Raw genomic sequence first — 24,986 nt, 5'->3', positions numbered from 1 at the left:
CCTCTCTAGCTTCAGAGCAAGCTGTTGAAATATATATCATGAAAGTAGCTTAGGCCAGCTGTCAGGACACATTCCTCTACTTCTGTACTCTTCTGTGCCATTTTGGAAACATTAGCAGCTTGTACATGAAGATGATCGTGGTTTTATAGCACATAAGAGAGCCTTTGTGGGATTAAGCTGGGAATATTTCATCAATTATATAGCTGTAAGCTATAATAAAAAATAATAATGATCCACGCTTGCACGGTGCCTTTCATCCTTGGATCTTATGTCAAAGCACTGCGCAAACATTAATTAAGCCTCTGCCATCTTGACAAACAAGGCAAGCCTGACAGTGCCCACATTTTAAAAGGAACAGAGAAGTTAAGTGACTTCCCCAAGGTCATAAGCTGAGCCAAAGGAGAGGGCCTTGGCAGAGCCTTGCTACAATGCAAACTGAAAGGGGAGGTGTGTGAGAGCTGCAAAAGAAGAGGAAGAGGAAGAGGAAGAGGAAGAGGAAGAAGAAGAAGAAGAAGAAGAAGAAGAAGAAGAAGAAGAAGAAGAAGAAGAAGAGATGCCACATAAGGTAAGAGGTGCAACACCAGTAACCAGTGTAGCTATTCAAATATATCCTGCCTCTGAATAAGGAAGTTTCTTATGTCAAATGCTTTGCGATTGGTGGCATTAGATCATGCATTGTATGTAGGCCTCTTCTTTTTAGTGTTGTAACAGAACAATTTGCAGCATAGCAGAACAGAAGAAGCAGAACGCTAAGATCAAGACTGGAAACGAAGGATGTGGCGGCCTGTTTTCTTCACCTCCAAAATCAAGTCTGGTGTTTTAATTTATTTATTTTTGAATTTATTTATTTTTTAAGTACCTATCAAGTTGCAGGAAGGGCACCGACACAACAAACTAATTAACAAAGTTGGCATGCAAATTTAGCAGCAAGGAAGATGGTGAAAGGCTGAAAGGGAGCTTCATTGTTCTGCAGTTTAATTGATATATCGGTCACTCATCGGGCTCCAGGCAAATTTATAATCTAAAGGAATTGGGCAGACGAAAACACAAAACTGTTAATTTTGGGCACAGTGGATTCATGGGATTCACAATTGGTCTTTCAGTGGGTGAATCTTAGCAGGAAGCATGTCCCCGTTACATTTAATAGCCTGTTTGATCTCGGTGTCAATGAGAAAAGCTACAATTGTCTCTGCAGTCCTTTCCTTGGTTTCAAGACCCCCTGAGAGCAAAAGGAGAACAAGGTCCTCCTGGAAATATATTTTGATCTGCACAGAGCATGTGCCTGCTTTTAGCGAACAGTCATTTGAAAGGGCGTTTGAGGCTGAAGAATCCAGCATGTATAGCGTGGTGGGCTGTGTGTGTTTTTTGGCTTCCCAGCAATTACCAGTTTTCATCAACAGCATTGCCCTTGCAGCAGGAACATGACATTAACGTTGTCAAAACAGACATATCCTCCTTCGTTTTATCTCCTCCAGGATGAACTGCCACCGCTTCCAACTGAGCAAGTGTAATCTGTTGCCTAACATGCAGGTCTTTATTCCGGGAGCGTTCCTCGCTTGATTTTCTTTTTTATTTCCTGGAAATGCAATATGTTTCCGAAACAGTCGGCTCAACAATCTCTTGGGGTGTGACTTTGAAATGGGCCTGTAGTCAACAGGTAATAGCAGTGAATTCGAAAGACAATTGCTGGCTGGGCCGCTACAGCTGCCGTAGCAGCTGTAAACAGGGTCACACAGTACGATTTCTGGTTTTTGTTTTTCCATACACATTCCATCCTGAGGAATGCAGACATGCTGGTAATTTTTCACAGCAGTGAACAGAGTCCAACTGGATGTTCCCACCCTCTCCGATTCCCTTCTGTCCAATTGATTGCATTGCGCAAGCAGTCCCTACCACTTGTGCAACAGGGCTTTAGCGATTCCAAGGCAACCCAGAATGAGTACAAACACTCATTTCTGGAAGGAGGTGGGTCACAGATCTCACGCATGGGAGCTCCGCCAATCTTCCTCCTTCCAGAATAAGTGTTTCCTCTAGTTTTGGGGCTTTCCCTAGGAAGCACTAAATCTCCCTTGCATACGGTCCTGCTTACGCAACAGAGCTGATGGGACCTACCACTGCCACAACAGAATCAATGGGGCAGAAAAGAGTTGGTGGAGGCGTAAGTGTTCCATTGAATACTGCCCAATGCTTCTATCTTCTACACCACCCAGTAGAAGCGGTAGCCTATAGGTAGAAACAAGTAAGAATTGCATTAGATTTTCTTTTGGAGGGGGTTATCAAAATTCTCAGATTTCTTCTTAACCAAGATGAGCGGAACTTGGGATTTAAAAAAAGAAATGAATGATTTTTTTTTCTACACAAGTTTGTTAATCCACTGCATCTACCTTCAGTTTCATTGCAGAGTTGAGACCTGAGCATTATATGAAGTGTGTCTGCTTTCCTGCTTTTCCACTACACAACCTCTAGGTGGCAATGTGGTGTAGTGGAACAGCACAAACATACTAGTGGAAAATGCAGTGTTCTCCAAAAGTACTCTTTAAAAACAGAAGTGAAACTGTAGGGTCATGATGTCATCTAAAGAACCCATAAACAATCATGTGCAAGGGATGGCAAGCACATAATAAATGCATCATATAGAAAAGCTTGAATGTGCAAGAAAGCAAAACTGACAGAATTGTCCATCCAGGTGTTAATGGATGAATCTGGGTTTTAACCCTTGTGTATTCAGCCATGTGAGTGGTGCTGAACAAAGGTTCCTACTACTTTTTCTCTAGCAAGCTCTTCATCTTTAACAGCTACATGGCAGCCAGATACAACGTAGTCCTCACCATGTTGAAAATTGCTGTAGATATTGTATTTGGTCAGTGCAGATGGGTATGATTTTTTTTCCATATTATTTTTTTTAAAGTAAGACCTTTTTACTGAAACATGCACATTTCTTCATAAATGAGACAAAAAAACAATGAGATTTAAAAAGTTTAAATGTGGGAGAATGCAGCACTAACAAAGTCATCCATCCCTTCCCAGCAATTAGATCTGACCCCTAACAGTATGGTATGACAGAGTGGCCCTACCCAATTTGAATCAAGGTTGTTATTTTATTTGCTTGTTTGTTTTTAAGGCAAAATAAAACAAAAAAGTTTTCATGTTCTAAGAGATGGAGGTAGTCCACATGTGTTCCATAACTGTGAAACTCTTACTGCCTGATCAATAAGTGGTGGGTAACTAGGTTGGGGTGGGGGCTGGAGGGTTAAATGGTCCCCTCCAGCTGTTTATGAGTTCAACGATGTCAAAGAATAAAAATCCTAGTTGTACACTAAGAGTTTTTCTTTTCCTTTTTTCTGCTACATAACCTCTAGGTGGCACTGTGCTATAGCAGAATAATGCAATTACATAAGTAGGAAAATACTTTTTTTAACTTTTTTTCTATTTGGCTTTCCAAAATAATACTTCATACTCTAAAAAAAAAATCCAGGGAAGTGTTCTTAAAAAGGTCATGACATCATTAAAAAAAAAACCCATAAACGAGGATGCAGGTCCTGTGGAGGAGCCATGGCCCAGTCAGTCTCTTCCTCTGCCTGTCTCTCTTGAGGCTGAGTCAGAGACGGAGGTGGTTCGACCGCCCAGCCCCTGTGAAAGGAGACGTAGGAAAAGGGCAGAACAGATGGAAGTGGTCAGATGAAGTATGCGCCTGCAGAACAGACAGGGGAAAAATACTGAGCTTTAGTAGGGGGTTGGGTCAACGGGAGGGGAATAAGGCACAGCTGGGATCTGGGTGGGGTCATGCTGGCAGGGCTTGAAAAGGGAGAAGCCGGATGCTGGTCCGGTCTGGCAAACACCTTTCACTTCTTCGGTAGCCACTGTGTCTCCATGCCTTGTCTCCTGACTGTGACTTTGGATTCTTGACCTGGACTGGCTTGATTGACTCCACTTGAATGCTTAACCCTGGCATTTTGGATGACTGACTCGGCTCTTGACGTGGGACTGAACTTTGACTTTCACTTGCTCCTGGCTCCATGACACCGGCACCACCTGTTTGGTTTTTCGACCCAGATCGGTAGCCTTGCACTGCAGAACTTGTCTCTGGGCAGGACTATTGGATTCTATGTAAAGAACCGTGTTTCTCTTAAACAGCAGCAGTTTCCTCCTGCCTTCTTGGTCAGAGATTTATGGCTGGGTAATTGGCAATAAAACACTAAAGCAATAAACCATTTAAGAGAACGCTTTGACTCGCGGCTGGTCTTTAAAAAAAAACGGTGACTGGAATCACTTTGGTGTCTATGAACACCATGTTGCCTATCTCTGAACTAGAGAGGTAGAAAATCCAGATTCCTTAAAAACTGGCTCTAACCAGCTTCCCAAGCATAGGATTGTGTTATCAGCTCTTGCATCCTGCAGTTCAAACCAATCCATAGGACTGGGGTGATAAAATGTATAGAAAAATTAAACTAGCCTAAGTTGTCTCCAGTAAGAACTCGTGCCTTTATGCACTACTTTACCTACAAGGAACAATCAGAATGCCAAAAGGGATATTATTTCAACAATCCATCTCAGTGATAATTATCCTTTAATCTCATCCTCCCCTAATACTTTAAACCCACAATTTAGTTCTGAAGGCTTATTTAGAAGTTTGCAGGTCTGCAGAGGCTGCATTTGGACGATGAGAAAATCAATATGTAGCTTTTCCAGAGCACACTGCTGCATTTCATCTTCTTTTTAAACAACTTGATAACATCTCTCAGTGAGAGTGTGGTAGATTTTTTTTACAGTAATCTAATAAACAATTTCAGATTACATTCCACCAGCAGAGAATGAGTCTTACAAGTAATTCACCAAAGCCAGATGAATAGAAATCTGGGTGATGGAACCAAAAGGGGCTTAATTGCTGGCAATAGAACAAACACATTATTCGTAAGGTTACAGAGGACTTGTAATGAGTTACTGTCTGCTGAGACACTGTAATAGGTTCTAATTTAAAATATCCCAGTACAGAAGATGTAAACATAAGAACATAAGAAGTGCCATGCTGGATCAGAGCAAGGGTCCACATAGTCTAGAGCTCTGTTCACACAGCCCATAGCTAGACCTAAGGTTTGTCCCTGGATCGTCCAGGGGTCAAACCTGTTCATCTAGGTGACACACAGGGGATCCAGTGCTCAGGCAGGGGCAAACCCTGGATGATCCCAGGAGAAACCTTAGGTCTAGCTGTGGGCGCAGTGACACCCACTCACCCAGGTTCCCCAGCAACTGGTGCATATAGGCTTATGCCTCAGATAGTGAAGGTAGAACATAGACATCAGGGCTAATACCCGTTGAAAGCCTTCTCCTCCAGGAATTTATCCATCCCCCTTTAAAGCCATCCAAATTGGTGGCCATCGCTGCATCTTGATGTAGTGAATTCCTTAGTTTAACTATGTGCTATGTGAAAAAGTACAGTATTTCCTTTTATTTATTCTGGACCTCCCACCTCAGCTTCATGGGATGATCTGAGGTTCTAGTATTATGGGAGAAGGAGACAAATGCCTTCCTATCCACATTCTCCACACCTGCTTATTTTGTACACCTCTATGATGTCTCCCCGAGCCTCATTTTTTCCCAGCTAAACAATCTCAGCTATTGTAACCTTTCCAGCCTCTTGATCATTTTAGCTGCCCTTTTCTGCACTTTTTTCAGCTATACCATATCTGTTTTTTTAGGTGTGGTGATCTAAAGAAGAGTTGTGATTTATGAATAATTTAAAATTGGCCCCCACTAATGCTTTTGACAACATACAAAGCTCTCTGGTGTGTGTGTGTGTATGTGTGTGTGTGTGTGTTGATTATTCCCTTGGATTCTTCACCCACCCACCCCGCTAAATTTCTGGAATTTTCCCCTCAAAGCATTTTGTGAATGTTCATCACTTTCTAATTTTTTTATTATCATTATATCTCCTTTTTCTTCTAAGAAGCTCAATTTTATCCTCACCACAATTCTATTAAGTATGTTTTGCTGAGATATAGCTTTTCTACTTGAGACATTATTGTGCACTGGGCATTCCTCATTCACAGTTTCCATTGCACAACTCCCTTCCATCTGTGCGCCAGTCTCTGGCCCAGCTGTGGGGGAGGAAACACACTTTACCTCTTGTAAGTTTGCCTCCTCCTCATCTGAGGAAATTTCCTCGGGTGCAACCCTAACACCTTTTTTGGCACCCACCAAGGTGTATTCATTCTTTAGGGAAGTTTACCTGTCCTTTTCCATGGCAGCCATTTTGTGGTGGCATCAAGGAAAGTTTCCCAAATTGCTGAATATGCCCATGGCCCAAAAGGTCTAATTCAGTGATAGGGAAACTGTAGTCCCCCAGTTCTTGTTGGATTCCAGCTTGTGTCAGCTCCAGATAGGGATAATGGGATTTGCCATCCAAGAACATCTAGACTAGAGGGCCACACATTCCCAATCACCGCTCCAGTCTGTCATCAGGTGTGGGAGCAACATAGTGCTATAATCTACAACTCCTGTAGGCCCAAATTGGGATCATAGCCAGAATGCTTCTGAAGTGGCCACATCTGGTTGATCATGCCTCCATCCCATTGGCTAAAGAGGAGGGAAGTACCTGAAGTGCACGTGTGGGAGGAGACAGGCAGGTGGGTACACTTTAGAGGTTCATGTCAGCTACAAGATGCCCAGATTGAGGGAATGCAACAAATCTTGGAGCTATAAAAAATCCATAGCATACAATTGCCTTCTGGGGGAGAGGGGGATGGTCAAATACTTTATTTGTTTAATTTATTACCTATTTTGGGGTGATACATTTTTATTTATTTATTGCATTTTTATACCACCCAATAGCCAAAGCTCTTTGGGCAGTTTACAAAAATTAAAACCAGAAAAACCATTTAAAATATAAAACAAACATTATACGTAAAAGCATAATATAAAATACAATATAAAAACACAGCCAAGATAAAATCGAGAAGCAATGCAGAAATTAAGAGAGATTTAAAATACAAAATTGAAACAGCAAAGTTAAAAATAAGTTGCTAGATTGTTAAAATTCTGACAAAAAAGAGTATGGTGTAGGTGCCAGGCAAACCTCTTTAGGGAGCTCATTCAACAGCCGGGGTGCCACAGCAGAGAAGGCCCTCCTTCAAGTAGGCACATTTCTATTAGAGTTCTGCAAAAATGCTCAGCTTCAACTCAGACCCCAATTTGTTGCTTCAGAAAATGGTCCAGTGTGGCTCAGACCAATTTGCAATCTGTCAGACTTGGTAGCGAACCCATATCAAGGCTTTAAAATTGCCCCCAAACACATGGGAAGTTGGGAAGGATACAGAAGTGAATTATTCCCTAACACACACACCCAAATTTGAGGGCACCTCTTCCACATAAAACCATTGCACATATGCTCCTGATAAATTTTTAGTTTTCTTATTTAGGACCAGCCCTTTTCAGAAGAATAGTCTGCAGGGAATAAAGGGGCATAGGTTTTTTGGGATACTCTCAAAATGTAAATGCTGCTGTTACACAAACATCCCTGTAATTGGGCAGGCTTGATTCCCTGAGAAGGGCCAATTATTCCAATAAATTACATGCAGTTCTGCCTTGAACAATTATTGGTAGTTCCCTTAAACAAATTAAAATATAAAGCATTGTAGTACAAAAATCACCATTTTTTAAAAAAATAAAAAATAAAAACATTTTTTGGCTGCCTTTCAGGGCAGAAGTCCTCACAAGGCAGTTTACAACAATGGAATACATAGGGAAAGGAAAGGAACCTCTCGTGCAAGCACTTGAGTCATTACTGACTCCTAGAGGGACGTCTGCTTTTGCTGACGTTTTCTTGGCAGACTTTGTAGCGGGGTGGTTTGCCATTGCCTTCCCCAGTCATGGCTACCTTTCCCCCAGCTAGCTGGGTACGCATTTTACCGACCTCGGAAGGATGGAAGGCTGAGTCAACCTGAGCCGGCTGCCTGAGAACCAGCTTCCGCTGGGATCGAACTCAGGCCGTGGGGAGAGTTTCGGCTGCAGTAACTGCCGCTTACCACTCTGCGTCACACGAGGCTCTTAATAGAATACATAAAACAGTTAAAATATTAAAGACATTAAAAACATAATTAAAATAAGAGCAATTAAAAACAATAAAACCAACATTAAAACTAGCAACTATGCCCATCCATGTGATATTTTGCAGCCTTAGTAACCACCTAAGCAGCTAATTTGCCTGCAAATTTCATCCACATCTCACAAGGAAAAAATAAGTCAGATCATAGAATCATAAAATAGAAGAGTTGGAAGGGGCCTATAAGGCCATTGAGTCCAACCCCCTGCTCAATGCAGGAATCCACCTTAAAGCCTACCATGTTAGCCCAACATTGTTATCTTTTTGGCACCAGGACAAGACTTTTCTCTTCTCCCAGGCATTTAACAGCATTTAACAGCATATGCTGAGTTTTTAACTGACCCGAGAATAGTTGTTTTAAATGGATATTGTTGGTTTTTTTAATACTTTTGGTGGTTTTAAATTTTGTATATCTGTTTTTAATGTTCATTGTTTTTAACTTTTGTAAACTGCCCAGAGAGCTTCAGCTATGGGGCGGTATAGAAATGTAATAAATAAATAAATAAATAAATAAATAATAAAAAAACACCCGACATACGTCTGTCCAGCTGCCTCTTGAAGGCCTCTAGTGTGGGAGAGCCCACAACCTCCCTGGGTCATTAGTTCCATTGTCGTACTGCTCTAGCAGTCAGGAAGTTTTTCCTGATGTCCAGCCAGAAAATGGCTTCCTGTAATTTGAGCCCATTATTCTGTGTCCTACATCCATAGCCATTTTTTTAAAAAAAAAATCCCCATGAAAGGCAATGGGAAGCATGATGCCTCAGATTGCCAAATCTCAGCTCAGACTCAGTACCCAAGTTGTCCTTCGAACCTGTCTGGGGAGAAATGGGCCATTTTCCAAAATCCTGATTCAGATTCTGTGTTGTGCCTTGTGGTCTGTGCATCATTAGTATATAGCAAATTTCTATGTCCTATTGAACTAGTTCAACATGCTTGTTGTGATGAAGAGGGAATTTCACCAGGTGCTGCATGCATACAAAGAACACCTGCTGAAATCCTCTTTTCTGTACAACTGTTAAGGATACAGGAGCCCTGTCCTACTTTTCATATGGTCACCCTAGGGTTGCTGCCAGAAGCCAGAGTGTTGGTTGTGACAGTTAAACCAAAGATCCAACAACATTTGAATGTGCCTGCCCATGTGGAAGGTTTTGTTTTTGTTTTTGTTTTTTGTCATTCCTCCCAAAATTGTCAAATTACAATAATGCTGTGTTGTATTATAGAAATGAACCCCCTATTTCTACTTGTTGAAAATAGTCCATTGGAACTAATACTAATCTAAAATTCAGCTGAAAAACTGTCCAAATTTCAGCTGAAAACTGACCCTATTTTCTATATTCCAGGGACATATTCTCTGTGATCAAATGCAAACTGTTCTGCTACAATAACTCAATATTTATAACTATACAAGGCTACAGAAGTAAAATGGAGTGAGCTGTTAAGAATATCAAAGTGGAAGGAAAGACCTTGTGGGCTCTCCCACACTAGAGGCCTTCAAGAGGCAGCTGGACAGACGTATGTCGGGTGTTTTTTTATTATTTATTTATTTATTTATTTATTTATTACATTTCTATACCGCCCCATAGCTGAAGCTCTCTGGGCAGTTTACAAAAGTTAAAGGAAAGAGGGCAGGATTAAACAGCAAAGAGCGGATAAACAAAAGCAGCAGTAAATTGGGTACCATTGTAAGGAAAGCCCATAGAAATCGCTAGGCATATGCATCAGTGAAGACATCAATTTATTTATATTGAGCTTTGCCTTGTGGCCTCAATATGTGAATCAAGCAAATCGGGAATCAATAAGCACTCGGGCAATCATTTGACAATAGCTGTGCTAATACGACCAATGAAATTTTTGCTTCAGGACCAATATGTGCTGTCACTTTGGGGAGGGGTGGGACTGGAGTCAATGATGAGAAGAAACTGTGCAAAGCATCGAGAAATGTGGGTTTAAATGGGCATTTGACATGGTCCCAAGATGTGCATGACCCCTCTCTCAGCCAATCCCAGCAGTCTAATTTTGCATGGAGCACTCAAGATGGCCAGAGCTTCTTGGGCAATTTGCACACCTATTCCCTCCCAGGTTTGGGGGTGAGTGCTTGGAGGGTGCCTTCCCGATGGTGTTCCAAAACTCCAGAGCCACAGTGGGTGGGTCCCTCCTCCCCCCTGACTATGAAGTATGCTTAAAACTAAGATGTTGTGGTAGGCAGTGTCAGCCCTAAGGTACTGCAGCATGTCCATTCTAGCCCAGGTGCTGATGCAAGGTCTTTATTTGCCACTACCGTATCACTGCATCACTCTCTGGATTGTCATTTGGTTCCCCCCTTGGACTGTGTGGCCCTGAACTTCAGCCTCAAGGTCTAACTCTAGCTACACTGTGGGGTAATCCATGCACCGGTAACTTCACAATTCGACCGCTGTAATGAACTCTGTTTGGGGCTGTCCTGGTGACTTGTTTGGAAGCCCCAAATAGCATAGAATGCAGCAACTAGGATGTTCAGTGGAGCACCTACCTGTAACACATATTAACCTGTATTAAAATAACTGCACTGACAGCTAGAGGAATATCAAAGTGGAAGGAAAGACAGAGGGCAGGATTAAACAGCAAAGAGTGGATCAACAAAGGCAGTAATAAATTGGGTACCATCGTAAGGAAAGGCCATAGATAATTAGCTATGTAGAGGATTTTCGCAAAACAGTGTGGCTAGAATGTATTGTATTTTATGTATTTCTTGATGCTGCTCATTCCAAAACAGACAGAAAGTCACCATGAAGTACCCAGGCGGTGGGCCTTCTCTGTAGTGGTACCCACCATTTGGAAAACCCTCCCTCATGCAGTTCAGAAGGCAGAAAATGTGGTGTCTTTTAAATGCCTCCTGAAGACCCACTTGTTCACCCAGGCTTTCCCTGAGCCATAAGTAAACTAATTAGGCCTGTCCATTTTACCGCTCCATTTTACTGCTCCTTAAGAGCTTCTTCAGATGAGCGTTTCATTGCATTCTCGCGACTAACCACTCACAGTTCTTTGTGGAACATTTTTATGATGCATCGATCGTCCTGCTTGCCTCCCGCTCCTGCTGCTCTTTTTTCTGTCACAAAATAAGACCCCAAAAATCTGGTTTTTAGGCTATAACGATACCTGCCACCATTTCCTGCTGTGTGCAGGAGAAGCAACATGATAGAAATGCCCACTGCAGGGGCCACGTAGTCGTTGCTTCCCTGTGTGAAGAAAGAGGAAGCTTTTCATCCCTATTGTGGGACAGAAGCAGGAGGCAAAGCGATGAAATTCCCCTTCCCACGTGATGATCCTCTTATTGTAGTTGGAAGTGTTTTAATGCTGTGTTTTAATATTGCATTTTAATGTAGTGAACTGCTCAGAGATTCTATCATATTCAGCAGTATATAAATGTTACATATAAATGAATGAATGAATGAACCACTTAAAGATTTTAAGATACCAAGCTTTATAGAAGTTTCATAAATATACATTTTTAAAAAAATGAACTAACCTTCTAAGTAGACTTCAACCCCAGTGTCACTATTTTTAAAAAGAAAAAGAAAAAAATAAGTTCTGAACAGGGTGCAAAAGAAAAATCAACATCTTTCTGACCAATATGAGTGAAATAAGTGATATACCAGGGGATTATTACTTCTGCTAGAAAGTTATAAGCCGTTCTGAAATGAGGGTTCATAATAAAAGTGCATCGTCTCTTCATCCATAACTGGAGCACTGAGATGGCAAAGCGATCATAATGCAGGACCAGTGGGAAATAAACACACATCAATAAATCTTATTATTTCTATAACCAGGCTGCAACATGAGCAGTTTTAATGAGAATAACGAAAGGTCTTGCATTGTAGTCTATGCTACAGGCATACTCACTGTTGTGGTTTAGCAGGTCAGATGGAGACTCTCCAGCCTGGGAGGGGTGTGGAAATATTGCCCTTTCCACTGCCAATAATTTAGGAGCCTGATGTCTGTTCTGGGCTTAATGACTCTATGGAAAATGCATCATAATGATTGTTTAGAAGCTGTGAAAATATCTCCTCACCGCCAAGGGATTTTTAGGACCAGATCCCTAACTGGTGTAAATGTTTGCTTAACTCATTTGACACTGCAGCTACACTGGGAAATATCAGCTGGGAATGAGCGCTGAAAAGTGGATAAATGGTCATTCACTTCAACATAGTCTACCCAGTGCCTGTTTACCCTACCCTGTGCCTGTTTGCATTCTCTTCCCCTCCTTATTGTTTCATTATGATTTTATTAGAATGTAAGCCTATGCGGCAGGGTCGTGCTATTTACTGTTCTACTCTGTACAGCACCATGTACATTGATGGTGCTATATAAATAATAATAATAATAATAATAATAATAATAGGCAATTGAGTCCTGGATAAGAACATAAGAAGTGTCATGCTGGATCAGATCAAGGGTCCGTCTAGTCCAGCACTCTATTCACACAACGGCCAACCAGCTGTCGACCCGGGACCAGCAAAGCAGGACACGGTGCAACAGCACCCTCCCACCCATGTTCCCCAGCAACTGGTGAATATAGCCTTACTGCCTTGGATACAGGAGGTAGCACACAACCATGAGGGCTAGTAGCCATTGAAAGCCTTCTCCCCCAGGAATTGATCCCCTTTTAAAGCCATCCAAATTGGTGGTCATCACTAGGGATGTGCTCCGCTTCTCTTCGGTTCAGAGAAGCAGGAGCGAGGCGGCCTAATTTGCCTCCAGAAAAGGCGGAGCTTGTTTTCTCAATGTGTCTGTGGGTAATACTATCAAAGCTGGAAGTAGTGTTGATCTAACTTCTGCAGCAGTACTGCTCCTCTCATGGAGGCAGTCCCTATAGTCTGTTCCCCCCTGCAGGGGTCAAGATCCTGCAGGAGTGGGGGATCAGGCACAAACATTTTTTTATTTTTTTTTAGTTCAAGGACTCAGGGACAAATTCAAATCTCAGTTTGGATATCCAATTTTCCTGCCTCCCATCATCTATACATATTTGGTTATACATGTTTTTTATTTGTCAGAATTGGATGAAATTTGCAAGCATACTAGCTTCTAATGAATAAATTATGCTTGCCAAATTTCAGACAAATAGGTGCAAGGGTTTTATATTTCACACCTTTAACTTATATATCACGGTCAGTTGCCCATGAATACAGTATGCAGAGAAAAATCAAATCTAAAGGTTTAACTAAACTTTGACTGGTTTACTTTTAACTGTAGGTGTCTCTTAATCCTTCCATGATTTGTTTCACAGCATATGTTACTGGTATATCATTGCACTTTGACCTGCATCTGTCTTTATAGACAGAGACAGAGACTTTTTGTGTGTTCATATTTCATTTTGCTCTAATTTGCAATTAATTGTATTTGCTTAATTATATTTGGCATTTTTATATTTAAATATAACTTTATAATACATTGTTATTGAAGTTAGCCTAATTCTTTTTTAAAAAGAGCTTTATGGATATAAATATACTCCCAACTTTGAATTATAGTGAAAACTGTTCTTATTTGTGGAATGTGTCTGTCAAGAGCTTTCCAATGAAGTGTGTTTCATGAGAATCGGTCAATGGTAAGGCAGTAAAAAATGCTGACCAACTAACTTCCTGATTTTGAATGATAATATATACACACACACGGAATTGACAAAATCATTTTAATGTCTTACAGAATGAAATGTGCAGAGATAGTTTCCCTTTCTGAGGGGATTAGCCCACCAAAGTTCTGATGAATAAGTGCAGGGACCTTTGGGCAAGACCAGCCTTTGCAGTTTGGGATTGGATTGGCATATTTTTGTGGAGAATTGTTATGAAAATGACATAGAGCATAGAGGTGACCACAGTTAAGAAACCTGCAACATTTCATAAGCATACAGTAGATATAGTCTTTTTATAGTAAGGGAATCGTCAAATCTGGAGTGTGGTGGAGTAAGTGATTCCTGTCCCTATATTCCCTAAATAGCTTTTTGGGTATGTTTTCTTGGCAATTTGTATTAAAATGGCATATGTTGTTGAGGTGGCCCTTCAAAGGGGGGGGGGGGGTGACTAGAAAGTGTCAGAAGGACAGTCAGAAGGCTGCAGTCCTCAACCCCGCTCCCCTTCCCTCTAAGACAGCCTTCCTCAACCTGGGGCGCTCCAGATGTGTTGGACTACACCTCCCAGAATGCCCCAGCCAGTCCAACACATCTGGAGCGCCCCAGGTTGAGGAAGGCTGGTGTAGGGGCTAAGGAATTTTGGTGAATGAAAAACGTTTAGTTGTTGTTCAATCAACACCAAAGTCACAGCAAGTGCAATGTAATAGGGATGGGTGATGGATCTGGAGCTTACTCTGGAAGAAGCAGAAGGACTTGAACATCCTGCATTTTCTAAGCAAGCACCCAGTATATAACTCCACGAAATTTACACCTCCTCTCCCTCCCCTTCTCACCATCCAGGTTTGTTTTTTTTCCTTATATGGAGAGCCTGGGGAGAACTGTATCACATTTGGGAGATGAATTGCCTGTGTCTGCATTGGAGGAACCTTGCTTTTATTCGGACATCTCTCATATCTGCCCGAATCAGCCCAATTTGGTTCAGGATTTGCAATTTGACTTCAAGATTTTGGTTCAGGATTTAGGATATGTATGCATAATGTCAAATATGTTCCTGGGACAATTTTATCAATTTTAGCACCTGTTCTGCTGTTTGTGTGAAGCACAGCCTTGGAAAAATGGGAATTCAACTAATGCAAGACCCTAGGTCAACATTTCCAGCATACCTACTTTCTGGTTTCATAATTTTAGTACACTATCATACTGAGAGGAATGGCAGATGTCATCTAGACCTGCCTTAGCTGTAACAACAGTAGCCAAGACGTGGTGGTGACCTAGCTTGATACATTACTGCCATCTTGGTACTATTCCTATTCTCTACCATGAAGCGAACAGGATGGGAAATTCTGCCCTTTGCAAACTTTCAGTTCAAAAAGAATTTCAGATCAAAACCCTGGCTATCAAGTTCTTGGTAGTAGTGACTGAAGGGGAAAAAAAAGGTTCACAGCCACCATCTAAGAGCTTGCTAGGCCTTTACTTGCTTCTTCCTCAATATATATAGAACCTTTTGATGCATCTTTCATCTTGGGAGATTACAGGACTTGCCTTAGTGGGAATCTAGAATTTCTTTTGGTAATATTTGTTCAGACCTTGGCAACTCATTTTATTTTATGAAGTCACTAATGAGAGGCTTTTATTTGTGCTGAAGTGTTGACTGGGACCTTAAAAATGCTCTTCTATGCCCATTTTTAAAAAAATAAATAAAAACATCCCTGTTTAAAGATACAATATTTATCTGCTTTGGTATTAAGAGATCAAAGCATTTAGGAATCATTATTATCATCATCATCATCATCATCATCATCATCATCATCATCTTAGTACTATTAGAGTCTCCAAACCAAACCTCTGGTGGTTAAATACCATTGGAAACTTTCTTCTTCCAGGTTGGAATAATTGTTTACTCAGATTGGTAGGGCTGGCCTGGGAAAATTGTCCTCTGATGGGGCTTCTTTTCTATCTGTGAGCCCTGGAAAGCCTATCTGGCTGTGAAGGCAGTGCAGCTGGGTGGCTGGGTCTAGGCACCCTTTTAATTTTCCACAGTGCTGTGTCAGAATCATTGTGGGAAACAGGGCTGGGCCAAGATGGCACCTTCCCCCCAACCTCCATTCAGTGTGCAGAAACAGAATGAGTTGACAGTTGAATCTTATTTTGACATGGTGATGGGGCAGCAGACAGGCTTAGGGAGACTGCTTACCCATTGGGCACTGCAGGAAACTGTCCAGTCAGTTGATAGGCGACTGCCTTGCTTTGTTAAGTTAATTAAGCTTAGAGGATAGCTCCTAACTTTCTTCGGATGTAAATAGACATCTATTTACTGAATAAAGCTTTGTGGATTGCATGGCAGGCCTCTTTATTGTCTCACATCTTAATGGAAGGGCTTGAAATCATGACAGATATCTATGTACTACTTTACCGCACATTCTCTGAAGTAAACAATTCTGGACTTAATAGCAGATCTGTAAGGCATTGATCCAGACCCTATAAAGGTGGGCAGTACAAATGGATGAGTCTCAAACGACGTGTCAACAAATTACAACATTCAGCAGCATCAGTAAATGTGACATCCGACAATGACTGGAATTTGAGAATTGCCCATCACAAATCTAATGCTGCAAGCCCAATGGTGTTCAAGGGCATTTGCTCAACTATTTGGCCGGCAGTTAATTATGGCCTGGTTCACACATTCATGTCCATCACTTAATTCCGTTATATTTGATAACTGGATGTGGTGGCTCAGTGTGAAAACATCTGAATGCGATGTTTTTCATTTGTTTGTTTTTAGCAGCATTAGAGATACAGGAAGAAACATGGAAGTGGTGTTACATTAGCAATTGGCCATTCACACATGCTTAATGGTGCAATTATCAAGTGATGGACATGGATGTATGAACCGGGCCCCCAAACAACAGCTTTTTTCATGTAGCGCTGAGGTTTGCCGTGCTTAAATTTGATTGGTGAAACTGAAAAGCAGAATGAGCTTCCAGCTTATATTCCATAGTAAGAAGTTTGAAGACTACGGCCTTCATTTCCTTTTGTCTGCCATGCTAAACTGCACACACGGTTGGCCTTTAACAAAAATAACAGCAACAAAAGCTAAAAATGAATAACACGGAGAAGAATGAGCAGGAAAGAACACAGCTTGATTTGATGATCCCAGGGTGAGTTTGTGATGCTGACACATGGGGGGGAGAAATATCTGTAATCTCGCTTGGCTGCTTGCAAAGGCATCCAATTTGTTCCGGAAGTCATAGAGAGACAATAAACATGATGCCCTGTGAAGCCCGATTCCATTTTCAGGGAAGAGCTACCCTTTAAGCCAATTAAGTCAAGATGGAAAAAGTGATATACATATCAAAAGAAAATGCTAAACTTGAAATTACTCCTTCCCCTCTCTTTCTCCCTGGGGAACATTTGCATCTGTACTGAAATAAGGAGCCGGGATGTTCTGTAAGTGAATTTTTCCCATCTCCCCAGCCCCATTAATTATATACCATAATCACTTGGTTAAAGTCCAAGAGCCCTAGAGAGTAGTGTGGGCAGTTTCCAGTGAGAATACTTAGCCTTCCTTCACAGGCAAATGAACGGCTGCAGAATTACCATCAATGGCTAAGAGATTCATCTGACGTTCTTTTGTTGAACTTATTTTTATCACTGATGTAGTAACATCCAAGCTCATAGCTCTCGATTCATATTAACCAATTAGCATATTACAGTGATTAGTGCTGCTCGATGCCATAGCTCAGGGAAGCTAAAACCCATGTTCTGCGAAAGCTTTATTTAATCTTGAGTATCCCGTTTTAAGATTCGGAGTGTAGAAGCTTGATCCCTTGTAGGGCTGTGCCAAAAAATTTCTCCCCCCTCCCCCCTCCCAACCATTCTCATTCAATTTGATAGAAAAGAAATCGCTTTTGAAAAGGAATTCAGAAAAGAAGAGAATTCCTGAGAAATTCTCATGAGTGTCTTGAGGTAAAATGTTTGAGTTGGAAGAAGAAGGTGTGTGTTGTCTCTCTCACGCATCTCAAGTTCTTTCCATCCCGTTATTGAAGAAATTTGCAAATATTTATTTATTTATTTATTGTATTTCTATACCACCCAATAGCCCAAGCTTTCTGGGCATTTTTCAAAATTTTAGTAAGTTCTTACTCAAAAATGAACCAAAATCAAGTTTCACCCATCTGCACTGGCCAAATTTAATAGCTACACCTTTTCCAAACATCAGGAAGACCATGTTGTACCTGTTTGCTATGTAGCTGCTAAAGATTAGGAGTCTGTCGGGGTGGGGTGGGGGGGAAGAGGTCGCAATCCCAAACCAGCACCACAAACATGGTTGAATACACAGGGATTCAAATCCAGATTTTTAAGAACAAAACGTTCAAAGCCTAGATGGATTAATCTGTCACATTTGCTTTATCCTACATTTACATAAAACACTAAAAACGCTTCTACAGTCCATAAAGAGATTTGAACATTTTGGTAAGTCCTTAATGACAAATGAATGGAACCGCCCAGGCAGCTTCGGCTATTGGGTGGTATAAAAATGCAATAAATAAATAAATAAATAAACAAAATTCTCACCTATGCCTAGGAGGGATGGACGGCCTTAGCCCAGTCTGCCTCATGCACCACTCACCAGACTCCCGCCTGCCTCGGTCGGCAGTCCAAACTGCTGGACAGTCTGTGAGCACCCAGCAAGCACTGTGCAGCCACCCGATCCCTCAGCGAGCTGGCATTTTGCGTCTAAAGGTCCTTTGTGTACAAGAATAAGTTGCCATTCCTAAACAAGATGGTGGCTCACTGAGGGAACTGGTATTGGCACAGCACTCACTGGATGCTCACGGACTGGCTGGCAGTTTGTATTAGAGGTGTGCTCCGCTCCGTTATGGATCCCCACATCCGAAGCAGAGTGGGCCTATCCGGACCTCCGAAGTCAGGTTCTGGAGCGGATCAGGGGAGGTCCGGATTGGCCCGCAGCACTTCAGAATGGTCCAAAGCAATTCTGACCGTTTGACGCTTCGGAGCCAGGTAAGTGGGGAGGGGAGCTTACCTGGCTCCCCTGTCCGCCGCCGCTGCTGTGGTCCAAGCGGTGACAGCAGCAGAGCCAGGGAAGGCGGGAAGGGGGGAGGGTGGCTTATCTGGGTCCATCGCGGTCCGGGTGGCAGCTTCGGACCATTCCAAAGTTTCGGAGCCAGGTAAGTGGGGAGGGGAGATTACCTGGCTCCCCCGTCCACCACCGTGGTCTGTGCAGTGACAGCGGCAGAGCCAGGGAAGGGGGGAAGGGGGGAGGGGGAGGGGGGCTTATCTGCGTCTGTTGCCGTCCAGGCAGCTGCTTCAACTGCGGCCCAGGCTTCAGGCTGGAAACAGACCTGTTTCCAGCCTGAGGCCTAGGCCGCAGCTGAAGCTGCCTCCCAGACCACGATGGAGCCAGGTAAGTGGGGGGAGGGGGGCTTATCTGGCACCGCCGGCACCGCCGCAGTCCCTGTGGTGACAGCAGCGGAGCCAGGTAAGTGGGGGGGGGCTTGCCTGGCTCCGTCGCAGCCTGGGCGGTGGCTTCAACTGTTGAAGCTGCCGCCTGGACCACAACAGATGATGGAGCCAGGTAAGTGGGGGTGGGGGACTTATTCGGCCCCCATTTTGTCCCCCCTTCCCCACTTACCTGCCTCCGCCACCCACCATGGAGGCAAGTAAGTGGGGAAGGGGGGCAAATTGGGGTCAGAATATCAATCCACACCTCCGGATCTTGCTCCAGATCCAGTTTTGGAGTGGATCAGGGGAGGTTTGGATCCAGAAGGTCCGGATTGGCTTCCGAAGCGGTTCGGGTAGGGGGTGAACAGCCCTAGTTTGTATCCTGTGCTCAATAGGGTTGGGTGGCCTGTGGGGTCCTCAGACCCCAGTCCAGGGGGATGAGCGGACTAATGTGTGTTAGCCTCCATCCCTTCTCCCTGCCCTCTGTATATCTGCAACTTCCCTAGTTCACAGTAGAGGGTTCTGGGCCAGGTAGAACTATGGTTTCAATTAAGATAAAGCAGCTTCTTATATTCATATGTTTTTGTGATTTAGAGACACAAGTAGGGCTCTCTGTGAGAATGTTTGGGAAATATTCTTAGTTCTATGTACCTCTCAGATAGTTTTACTAGTTATAGAAAAGCAGTGAAAGGCAGGTGTATGAATGTCCTGTGCTTCTGCTTTTCTCACTTCTTATATGAAAATGTGAAGGAAAACATGTTGCATCGATTCCATGACAAGATGCATGAGTCCCATTTCCCTCTTCATATCTTATACAGGAAATATCAAAAGTACCGATTGCTTGTGTGTTTGCTTTCAGTCTTTTAATGTAAAAAAACCAAAAAACAGTTTTCAGACACATATTTTAAAGCGTGTAGTAAGAGATCTGGAGACAGAGGCCTTAGCTAAACCTAAGGTTTATCCTGGGATCATCCCTGGGTCATCCCTGCCTGCTCCCGGGATCCCCTGTGTGTCATTTACATGAACAGGGATGACCCTGGGATGATCCCGGGGTAAACCTTAGGTCTAGCTAAGGCCAGAGAGAGAGAAGTGGTTGCAACTGTGAGCATCTGGTGTCATACCAGACCTGGTTCACACCACATGACAAGCCAGAGTAGAAGTATGGGTTGAATGTGGGTTGTTGTTGAACGGTGGATTGTTGTTGAACTATGGTTTCTTTTTGTGTTGTGTCAGCCCAGCTGAATTAACAAACAATAGTTTGTTAATCATGAACAATCCCCAGATCACAACCCAACACCAAACTATGGGTTCTCTTTGTGGGTTGTTCATTGTTAATAAACCATGGTTTGTTGGCATGGCTGGGTTCACACAAAACAACAACTCATGATTCAACAATAATCCATGCTTAAACAACAACCCACACTAATCAATACACAACCCATACTCTGGTTTGTCATGTGGTGTGAACTAGGGATGTGCTCCGCTCCAATTAGAAGCGGAGAATCAGAAGGGAATTGGCCTGCTCTGCCTTGCCCAGAGGCGGAGTAGAAGCAGACCGGGGATCCGTAGAAGCACGGCGAAGAGAAGCAGCCATACGCGGAGCGCTTCTCTTTTCGTGGACCGATCCGATCGCCATTTTGAAAAATTTCGCCCATAGGATTGCATTGAGGAAAAGAATAGGGGATAACTGTGTTGTTTTTTAAGCTATCTTTCTGAAACTTCTTGTACTTAGAGAGTCGTGGCTGGGGGTCATTTTGAGCCTACTCTCAGCTCTCTGCGTGCTGCAGTTCGCTTGATAGAATTTTTTGAAAAATCGGGTAAAACAGCGGGAAAATACCTTTTTTGATTGCTGAGGGGCAGAGTCAACTCCCGGTCATGATCACATGATCCCAAAGTTGGAGGAGGGGATAGGCAAAATGGGTAACTTGGGATTCTGGGACACAGCACTGCTACCCACTAGGGATGTGCTCCACTCCGATTAGGAGCGTAGAAGCAGTAGCGGATTGGCCTGCTCCGCCTTACCCAGAGGCGGAGTAGGAGCGGACCGCGGACCCCCTAGAAGCAAGGCGAAGAGAAGCGCCCATTTTTCAGAGCTCTGAGTTCAGGCGGAGCGCTCCGGTCGCCATCTTGAAAACATTTCGCCATAGGATTGCATTGCGGCAAATAATCGCGCATAACTACGTTGTTTTTGAAGCTATCATTCTGGAAATTCTTGTGCACAGAGAGTCGTGGATGGGGGTCATTTTGAGACCACTCTCAACTTTCTGCATCGTACAGGTCGCGGGCTATATTTTTGTGAAAATCGGGTCAACCGCGCAGCTCAAACTGCGTTTTCGGCTTTTCGCCCATAGGATTGCATTGAGGGAAAGAATCGGGGATAACTGGGGGGGGGTTTAAGCTATCGTTCTGGAAATTCTTGTGCACAGAGAGTCGTGGATGGGGGTCATTTTGAGACCACTCTCAACTTTCTGCATCGTACGGGTCGCGGGCTATATTTTTGTGAAAATCGGGTCAACCGCGCGGCTCAAACTGCGTTTTCGGCTTTTCGCCCATAGGATTGCATTGAGGGAAAGAATCGGGGATAACTGGGGGGGGGTTTAAGCTATCGTTCTGGAAATTCTTGTGCACAGAGAGTCGTGGATGGGGGTCATTTTGAGACCACTCTCAACTTTCTGCATCGTACGGGTCGCGGGCTAGACGTTTTTAAAAAATCGGCGGGAAAAATACCTTTTTCAAAGGGCTGAGGGGCAGAGTCAGCTCCCGGTCATGATGATCCCAAAGTTGGAGGAGGGCATAGGCAAAACAGGTAACTTGGGATTCTGGGAAACTTCTCTTTCTTCATCTGAACGGGCTTTTCCCCGTGTTTTTTTAACACAGTAGCCCCACCAAATGCACAAACACAACCTGAAATCATATACTAAGCCAAGAATAAGAGATAGAAACACAGCACTGCTCCCCACCCTAACCTTGGGGAACAACTGAATCGATGTGGTGCAAGGGGATGAGCTCCCCTAGGGCATCTCATCGTGGACGTGCCCCCACTCTCTCCTGCACTGGAAGGCCATTAGAGCCTTCCAAAGAGAGTAAAACGGTGGAGCAATGCCTATCATGAGTTGAAGTGAATGGTCACTTTTCAGTGGTGGAGCAATGCCTGTTCTGAGTCGAAGTGAGCGTTTTACTTCTTCTCAGAGCTGTGGCTGTCAGTGTCTTGAACTGGCAGCTACTTCCCCCTCCCCCGGGCACGTCCCCCTATTGCTGGTAAAAGACAGATATAGCCTTTTAAAAAAAGTTCTTCTTGTTGTTTATTGAGCAACACTGCTGCTTTTAATTCCACCCCTCCTTTGTTTATTTGTTTATTTATTCCATTTTATATGCATTACTGGCTTATCCTTGGCTCACTTCCTTATGCCCCCAGAAATGCCAGCTGCATGCCTGCCTGCCTTCCCTCCCTCCTCCCCTGCCCACCTCGCAGGGATGTTGTGTGTGGGGTGCCCGATTTTCAAAAATTCGCCAAAAATCAGGGGATGATGGGATTGCTTTGAAACTTGGCATGCGTGTGTATATCCCCATGAGGTGTCATGGTGCCAAACATGAGGTTTCTAACTTGAACAGAAAAAAAGTTGTATAATTTTTTAGCTTTCAATGCAAGCCTATGGGGGGGGGGGAAACGGAGCTCCGGATCCGGATCCGGAGCTCCGGGCGGAGCGGAGCGGAAGTGGGCGGAGCGGGGGCGGGGCGGAGCGGCCCGATCCGGAAAATGGCAGATCTGCAAGTGAAGCGGAGCGGGGGGTCTGTGCATACCCCTACTACCCACCCTAACTTTGGGGAACAACTGAATAGATGTGGTGCAAGGGGATGAGCTCCCCTAGGGCATGGACGTGCCCTGTGCACTCTCCTGTCCTTGGAGGGCCATCAGAGCCCTCCAAAGGTAAATCACTGGAGTGAATGCCTATCATGAGTTGAAGTGATATTTTGCTTCTTAAAGACTGGTACCTAGACAGGACCAGTCAAATTGGCAGATGATTCCCCCTCCCCTTGGGCACGTCCACTCCCCTCTTACTGGTAAAAGACAGATATAGCCTTTTAAAAAAAATTCTTCTTGTTGTTTATTCAGCAACACTGCTGCTTTTAATTCCACCTCTCCTTTGTTTATTTATTTATTTATTTATTCCATTTTATATGCATTACTGGCTTTGAAACTATCCTTGGCTCACTTCCTTGTGCCCCCAGAAATGTCTGCTGCCTGCCTGCCTTCCCTCCCTCCTCCCCTGCCCACCTCGCAGGGATGGTTTTTGTGTTTCTTGCTTTGACTCAGGGGAGAAGTCCTTCCTGTGCTCAAGTTCCAAATCAATTTTTCAAGTGTGGAAGAAGATTCATATTTAGGTTTATCTCTACTCCCCAATTCATGGCATGTTGGGATTGCCTTTGAAATGGGCCCATTGAGCTGTCTGCAGATACTGGGGTGTCCGACTTTCATAAATTCCCCAAAAATCCGGGGATGATGGGATTGGCTTGAAACTTGGTGTCCATGTGGACACATGGGTAAGCTGTCATGGGACCAAAGGTGAGGTTTCTGATGTGCAAATTGACATAGTTGTAAAATGGGACTTGATTTGGGGTGAGTTAAAAGGTTTAAGCCCCGCCAAAAATCAGGGGATGATGGGATTGCCTTGAGTCTTGGCGTGCATGTGTTTCCCTGGATAAGCTATCATGGTGCTGAGTTTGAGGTTTCTAATGTGCAAATTGACGGAGCTATCGAAAGGGGTGTGAATGGGGCGCCCAATTTTCAAAAATTCCCCAAAAATCAAGGGATGGTGGGATTGGCTTAAAACTTGGCATCCATGTGGACACATGGATAAGCTATCATGGTAGCGATTTTGAGGTTTCTAACATGCAAATTGACGGAGCTATCGAAAGGGGTGTGAATTGGGGTTATGGGTGGTGTGTTAGAGGTTAGAGCCCCGCCAAAAATCAGGGGATGATGGGATTGCCTTGAGTCTTGGCGTGCATGTGTATCCCTGAATAAGCTATCATGGTGCCGAGTTTGAGGTTTCTAACGTGCAAATTGACAGAGCTATTGAAAGAGGTGTGAATGGGGTGCCCGATTTTCAAAAATTCCCCAAAAATCAGGGGATGATGGGATTGGCTTGAAACTTGGTGTGTGTGTGTATACGTCCATGCGGTGTCATGGTGCCAAACTTGAGGTTTCTAACTTTAACAGAAAAAAAGTTGTATATTTTTTTAGCTTTCAATGCAAGCCTATGGGGGGGGGGAAACGGAGCTCCGATCCGGATCCGGAGCTCCGCAGCGGAGCGGAGCAGACATAGGCGGCGCGTGGGTGGAGTGGAGTGGCCCAATCTGCAAATCACGGATCTGGAAGAGAAGTGGAGCGGGGGGTCCGTGCACACGCCTAGTGTGAACCCTGCCACTGCTGCAGCCATCTCATATTGTAATTAGGGATGGGTGATATGTTTGTTCCCTCTTCACCATTGTGTGAAACACAGATGCATATTTCCTGAAAGTCCAGGGGGGGGGAAGCCATGTCACTTGAATGAAGATTTCCCACTTCTTGTAAAGGCAAGAATGGCTCTCTTAGGAAAACCAGCAAGACGATTTACAATTTCTGCAGCCATAATGTTATTGTGACAGCCACTACCTCTCCAGACATAAAAATTATTATTCAGGCGTCAAAATATTTCTAGTCACAAAAAAGAAAAAAGAAAATGTGTTCCTAATTTTATGATCTTGATAGTATCAACAATATTAACGTCCTTCTAAAATGTTTAAGTGCGGTTGCCACAGAATATATGTGCAATCACCATT

The sequence above is a fragment of the Elgaria multicarinata genome, chromosome 9, assembly GCF_023053635.1.
Source record: "Elgaria multicarinata webbii isolate HBS135686 ecotype San Diego chromosome 9, rElgMul1.1.pri, whole genome shotgun sequence".
Taxonomy (NCBI): domain Eukaryota; kingdom Metazoa; phylum Chordata; class Lepidosauria; order Squamata; family Anguidae; genus Elgaria; species Elgaria multicarinata.
This window is presented reverse-complemented; position numbering follows the sequence as displayed.